Here is a 7,563-nt window from a genome sequence, read left to right on the forward strand (position 1 = left end):
CATAAGGAAATAATTAAGCACAAAACAGTAATAAGGGCACTATATGTAAAATGATGAGAAATACAATCTTTTATATAAACATCAAAAGTAACAAAACATTTAATATATTTACATAGTCACAATTAACAATAATTCACTTCATTGTTCAGTTCAAATGGAGAAGATGGGATGTTGCGTCAGAGTATTCTACCACGTTGATGGGACCTTGTTGGTATCTGTATATGAGTCTGGTGTCTATTTCTCTGTATGGTCGTCTTTAATGTGGGCGGGTTCCTCCTGCTGCATACTGGATAATGTTGCATTGTGTTAGTGCCTTTGTCTTCTTCAGTAGCTCAATGATCTCGTAGATGTTTGGGTGGGCGTGTTTGAGTCGCTTCTTATGTTTGTTGTGTCATCCTTCCAGGTGATTTGTGCATGGTGCAGGGTCCTTCTATGTAATAGTGGTTCTAAAGAAAGCGGTAGTTGTCAACCCAAAACCCTGTCACGTAATCTGTAAATGAAGTTGTAGCGGGTATGTTTTCAGTTTCTCCAATGTCTTCTAAAGTGTTTAGCCAAACATCGTCAACAAGGTGGGTAGAACAAGAGGTACCAGTAGTACTGCGGCTCGTCGTATCAGTTAAGTAATGTCTTCATTTTCTTTATAATAGGACTGTAGTCCATATTTCTATGCCTTTCGCCATATACACTGGGTGAAGTGGAAGAAGCAGCCTTTCACGGTTACCCCTGGACATACTGTCTGTGTTGCGTTGTTGGTTGCTGTCTCGTAGTCAATAGACAGTGTTTCTGGTTGAAGTTATAACTGGTGTTGTTGATCAATGGCTACTGAACAGTTGCATTTATATTCTAGTTGTTAAATTTAATTGGATAATTTTATATTTTACTAAATTTTGAAACGGCGTATTGCATTGAACATAAAAAAAAATAAGTTGAATAAATTAAAAGATATTCAAATTAGATTTATTCTATCAAATCTTTAGTTTCATTATTTTACTTTTCACCTTTTTTTCAGAATGTACCAATAATTAAAAATATTTGTTGATAAAAATTGAAATATTTATTCATTTGAGTACACATTTTTTTTTTTTAATAAAATACATTATCCTACCAAATACACTCTAAAAATTGTGTTTAGAGTCTAAACACTTTCCTAAACACATTTGTGAAACCGATTTTTGACATGTTTTAAATCTAAACATGTTTAATATTTAATGTGCTAACAGCCTAAACGTGTCAAGCTATAAAGTGCTTAGACTGTAAACATGTTTAGATGTAAAGTGTTTAGACTAGAAACATGTTTTGCTAAAATGTGCTTAGACTGTAAACATGTTTAGTTGTAAAGTGTTGTATCTGGAAACATGTTTAGTTCTGAAGTGTTTTGTCAGGAAACATGTTTAGCTGTGAAGTGTTTTGAATGTAAACATGTTTAGACCATAAAGGGTCGTGAAGAAACATGTTTATCGTTTTAGTACGATAAGCCGTTACTTCATTAGACCCCAAATAAACTAATACTCCGGAAGGGTAGACTGTAAAACGTATGATAGCTTTCAATACTACATGTGTTCATACCATCACAAAAGGAGCCAAACGCATCAAACTAAGAAACTTGAATTTCCAATTCAAATTGATTGTGACTAATACCTTTTCAATCTGAATGAGTATTTTCTTTAATTCAATTGTCAACATTCGACTATTGCATTTTTTCTTCATTTCAAAGATTCATTAAACAGTCTAGAACTTTTGAAATGAAATTATTATAATACTTATTCTAGGATTAAAAACAAAATTACAAGATATGAAACAAAGGAATTTATGTAATTGTTTATTTCCAGTTAATCATTGAACACAATCAAATATTAACTCATAAAATCATAAATTCATAGCAACATACATATACATAATATTGACCAATCAAAACAATTTGAAAATGTCCTGTTTTCATTTTACAAGTCAATAAGAGCTTCTCCTTTCTTAGTACCCAACTGCTGGTCACTGGCCTGAAAGATAGAAAAATATTGATAAGCAACTAAGTAGAATTAATCTAAAAATATAAATATACGAACTACTACACCAAAAAGTAAATGCATGATTTAAGATCCAGATAACAACATTAGAACACTGGTATAAAAGCATAAATGTACTGCTGAGTCAATTGATATTTTTAATATAAAACTTCTTTTCATGCTTAATATCATTCATTTGATCAAATATATATTGACATTTTTAAAATCAAATACACTTCGGATTCTTACCTAGCAATATAGTTGCTACTGTGCATTATCTCCTCTTTTAGCATGTCAAGACAAATGATTTTCTCTGCACTTCTCTCATCTAGAATAAAACAATACATATCAATAAAAATATAAGAAAGCACAACGGCTTATAACTATTGAAGAAAAACAAGCATCTTTTTATTTATGTTGAGCAAATGTTGATTGTGCATTTAGGAAGTGCTTACTAAAACAATGAACTCGATATGACACTGGTTTTGCGAATGATGCACTCGGCAGATTCCGCTTCCCTTCATGTTCCATTATAATCTGCCGAGGAGTACCAAATGAAGATTGTCCTCATGAACTCCTTTCAAAGAACATATATATATATAATACATTTGTAAGTGCTAGCTTGCATGATAGAACATTAAACAACTCTTATCTTTACACAAGATAGTTTGAACACTAAAATCTCTTACAAGCACTTGTTTCATGGGATGGTTCCCCCTTTTTCTTCTCCTGCATTGACTATACGGTAGTGTACTTGTACATAATACTTATAACTGTCAATAATCATTTAAAATTGGCAGTACAAAATAAGAATCAGTATAATTATAACTCCTTACCTTTCTGAAACAGTTAAGTTACGGTCAGTTATGGTCAGAAGTAAACAGCGTGGCCTTTGACTTCGGGTTCTTTGTTTCTTCTTCCCGCTCAAAAATTAGCACGTGGTATGCATGCCGTCTTCGGCCTAAATGTGTTGTAATTCTAAACGTGTTTAGGAAAGTGTCTAAATATCGAAAGTGCTTAGAATTTAAACACGTTTAGCTTCATATACTTGACGATGTAGCTAAACATGTGTAGCACAACAACATGCATGTTTATTGCAAAGTGCTGAGAGCCAAAACATGTTTAGTGCGAAGTGCTGAGAGCCAAAACATGTTTAGCTTTTAATGCTTAGAAATTAAACACTTTCCTAAGCACATAAGTCTTGCAACACGTTTAAATTCTAAGCACTATTTTTACAGTGTACATGTATATATAAAATAAAGAAAATTTTTGCACATTTTCCTTGATTTAATAGCAGAATAAAATATTCTTTTTTAATTTTACAGGTAAAATAAAAGGTAAAAAATATGACTATAATTCAGAAATAAACTATAATTGTTAAAACAACAATTCCCTCTATGTTTACATATACATGTAATTAAAAGTGGGCAAACCAGGATGACACCAATTAAACATAATAGGTAAATTACAGGTAGCTCAATCCAATTCATATTTGTCAAATTGTTGAAAGTCTTTTTTTGCTGTTACTGTTGGAACAGTATGGATTTTCTTACAATAATTAGTGATGCACCACAAAGTCGATTGCGCACATTTTAAGGAATTCCAGATTACACAAATTCTACAATGGAGTCTTTCAACTTTGATGTGCCTTTTTTCAATATTTTCATAGCTGTAATATCCTCCCTTATTAATTGATAGGTTTTTTTTTTAATTTTGTAGCTCGTGTTGGATTACATTGTCTTATTTTGTTCAGTTGTTCCGGATAATTTCTTGGTTATTATAATAGTACATTTTCTTTTGTAAGTGATTCATAAGATATTGCTTAGTCACATCTCATTATCTTGAAACTGTATTGTGGAAGATGTTTTCACTCATTTTTTTGTAGCATACAAAGAAGAGAAATAAATCTATTTTGAATCATATATTATTTATTTGTACACAGTGCACACAGAAAACAATACAAATAACATAAGCAAACATTTAGCAAATTGACAAAAATCACTATATATTTGATCTGATATTAAACAGTTGTTGAATAGTTTAAACTAGCACTTTTCACATTTAATAGTCTATTACAAGTGTAGAAGACACGATGCTGAATCTGCAAACTGTACAGTTGTCATCTCTCTGTTGGCGTGTCGCTGTTTCAGGTTACCGAGTCTGGTCTCAATTTCTCAGTATTTTCTTTTTCTGTTGATTCATTGAATTTGGTAATTGATGTATTGTCTTACTGCGCTGAGTATAGAGTGATGTCTTGCAGGTTGTAAAGGTGGGCATACTATGGACTAGTCTTTCAGAGTCGTTGTCCCAGTCTCTATTGTTCTAATTTTTTTTTATCAAATGTTGCAATTTTATCAGATTCAATAATTATTTTTAACAGTTAAATACTTATAAAAACATTTGAATACTTGTAAAAACACCTATTGTTATTATATAAACATCTATTGAAATATTTTTGTTGGCATTCAAGGAATAGGTAACATATAAAATGTTGGCATTCGAGGAAGACACCATAGATACATGTACCATTTACTGTTGTACGTAGAGTTGAACTCCTACAAAATCAGTTGCCCCACGAGAAATTGATTAAAAAAGTGACATTTCAATTTTGAAATGGTTCTATTTACAGACCTACAAGTTCAAATTTAGTTTTTTTTCGGGCAATGGGTATGAATGTTGTTTTTGGCGGCGTGAACACTGTCCGGTGTTGATAGACGTCTTAATAATTCCCAAAACTACATTTTTTCATTAAGTCATGCGTGAGGGGATCGGTTCTGATTGAGAACATCGTGAATGCGTGAGGGGAAGTACAAATTATATCTTTATATTCAAGCTATGAGTCGTTGAAACTAACCTTAATTATACTACATTGTTTATTAAAAAACACATAATAATTATGTGTGCTAAGAAAAATTTATGAGATTGAATTATGAAATAAATTGTGGGAACATAGGTTTAATAATATGTTTCACGAAGAATAAAAACAAAAAATGTTGTCAACGATAACCAAAACTACTGCAGAGATGTTGGGGAGTATCTCATTCGTCTTGATTCGTCCTTTTCAAACCACTCAACAATGTCCAAAAACAGGCCGCATGCAATGTTGTTTAAAGGAAAACGTGCACTCTGTACTAATGAAAAAAAATCAAAATTTTTTCCCTTTTCCCTACGTCTGAGAGTTTATCTAAAGCTCTTCCTTATGGTCTTCCTCGAGATTATCTTGGCTTTCATCGATGTTCGTGAATAATAAATTCTGTATATAGGCTGTCTTTTTTGTTTCGTGATTTTGGGTGAACAGATTACGTCTAATATATATAGGTGTTGAAGTTTTGATCGGCGATATACTTTTCTTAAATATATGTGGTGATCTCTGTGACGTATATTTGACGACAGGACTACTCCCAGCGGGTTTAGTTCGCTTCGAGGGCGGGGATAACTTGTATCTCCATGGCTATTTGTAGAGAGTCAATTTTAGTTCTCTTTTCCTTTCTCCTTTGAACAATGTCATTTTCTGAAATTGAACAAACAATTAATAGTTTGATTTCATTGAATCAGTGATCAGTTTAAGGTATAAGGTTAAATCTGTGCTTTTTAATCAGCATTGATCACATTTATTGAGTCAACAAAAGTCAACAAAAGTCACAAATCCAAAGATTAAAAAAATGTTTGTCCTTCCCCTCACGCATTTACGGTGTCCTCAATCAGAACCGATCCCATCACGCATGACTTAATGAAAAAATGTAGTTTTTGGAAATTATTAAGACGTCTATCAACACCGGACAGCGTACACGCCGCCAAAAACAACATTCATACCCATTGCCCGAAAAAAAAACTAAATTTGAACTTGTAGGTGTATTCTTTCATTGTTTAATCATACGTTTTTTGATTGAGTTAAGTCTGCCAATTGATATTTTATCGTATGTTTTTCTTTGTTGTGATGTTATGCTATTGTTTCAGAAAAAGGGAGAAGGTTTGGATCCATTAAAACGTTTAATCCCGCTGCAAATGTTTGCACCTGTCCTAAGTCAGGAATCTGATGTACAGTAGTTGTCGTTTGTTTATGTAATATATACGTGTTTCTCGTTTCTCGTTTTGTTTATATAGATTAGACCGTTGGTTTTCCCGTTTGAATGGTTTTACACTAGTAATTTTGGGGCCCTTTATAGCTTGTTGTTCGGTGGGAGCCAAGGCTCCGTGTTGAAGGCCGTACTTTAACCTATAATGGTTTACTTTTTAAATTGTTATTTGTATGGAGAGTTGTCTCATTGTCACTCACACCACATCTTCCTATATCTGTAAATAAAACCATTTCAAAATTGAAATGTCACTTTTTTAGGCAATTTCTCGTAGGGCAACGGATTTTGTAAGAGTTCAACTCTACGTACAACAGTGAATGATACATGTATCTCTTCGTTAAAGTATTCACCACAGCATAGCATTCTCTAGATTTTCAATATTTTGATCAGTTGAATACGAAAATTGAGATTTAGAAATGTACATACCTTTTGAAGCGGTGAAAATTACCCCACTCAAGCACAACCGGAAAATCCTCTCACGGTTTTCATTGCAGAACCAACAAATTTTTATCGAGGGTATAGTTTGCCGGCCTCGATGGTCGAGAGACCCGCGGTAGCCCGTCCGCGTCTAACGTGCGACACCTCGATGAAAATTTCACCCACGTAAAAAAATTTACGTGTGTAGATTGCCAGCCGTGTATTATAATATATAAATTCATTAGATTAACAACTATCATTTGGAGAGTAAGAAAATTCACTTGTGTCAATGATGTGTTGATATACAAGAAATGAAAAAAAATGAAAGTATATTCAAATTGTATTTGTTGTTTTGGGCTGGTTTTAAATATTTTTTGTTTGTGCATAAAAACATGTGCTTCACTCAAATATCACTGACAAACATTTGGAGAACATTTCTAGCATACATCTTACAAATATCTATTAAACATATTATCTTAAAACTATTATGAAACAGTCTTTAATTGATATTTTCTAAATAAAATCGAAAAAATATATTGTTATGATGTTATTGAAATATTCATTAGATATTGCCATTTTTATATTTTTGATTAGGACAAGAAAAGTATATTGATGTTACATCAAAAAGATATTTTATTATACATCAAACCTATGCTTTACATAGATGTAAAATCAAAAATGTTTTATAAATATTTCTTTAACACATCTAAAAAATATATATATTAAATGTTATATAAAAATGTCCATCAGATATTGATTGAATATTGCAAAGAAATATCTCCTCGACATACAATTGTTCTCATTTATAAAACTGTCTATTTAACGTTTTAAAAGCATCAGCAAAGAATATTTATTATTCATTATAAAAAAATATTTACAAAAAATGTGTTTATATTAGCAATCAAACATTGGGACGAAATATTATTGTTAAAATATCATTAATGCATAATTTCTGATGTAAAAAAAATGTCTTTAAAATATTTTTTGGTAAATATTTTTGAAAAACATATATATAACCAGTCAATAATATCATGAAAATATTATGTGTTAGCTGGGAAGTCCTGTTAAAT

The 7,563-nt window shown here is 31.7% G+C and overlaps 1 long non-coding RNA gene across 1 annotated transcript; it reads right to left on the reverse strand.

Moving 5' to 3' along the window:
* Positions 1-1,803: 1,803 nt before the first annotated feature.
* LOC139522447 (uncharacterized) lies at positions 1,804-3,037 on the reverse strand. The gene is made up of 3 exons (XR_011664434.1): positions 2,837-3,037; positions 2,250-2,328; positions 1,804-1,994 (listed from the first exon to the last, which is right to left on the reverse strand). It is a non-coding gene; the product is annotated as an uncharacterized lncRNA (long non-coding RNA).
* Between the last annotated feature and the right edge of the window lie 4,526 nt (positions 3,038-7,563).

The sequence above is a fragment of the Mytilus edulis genome, chromosome 5 (assembly GCF_963676685.1).
Source record: "Mytilus edulis chromosome 5, xbMytEdul2.2, whole genome shotgun sequence".
Classification (NCBI taxonomy): Eukaryota; Metazoa; Mollusca; class Bivalvia; order Mytilida; family Mytilidae; genus Mytilus; species Mytilus edulis.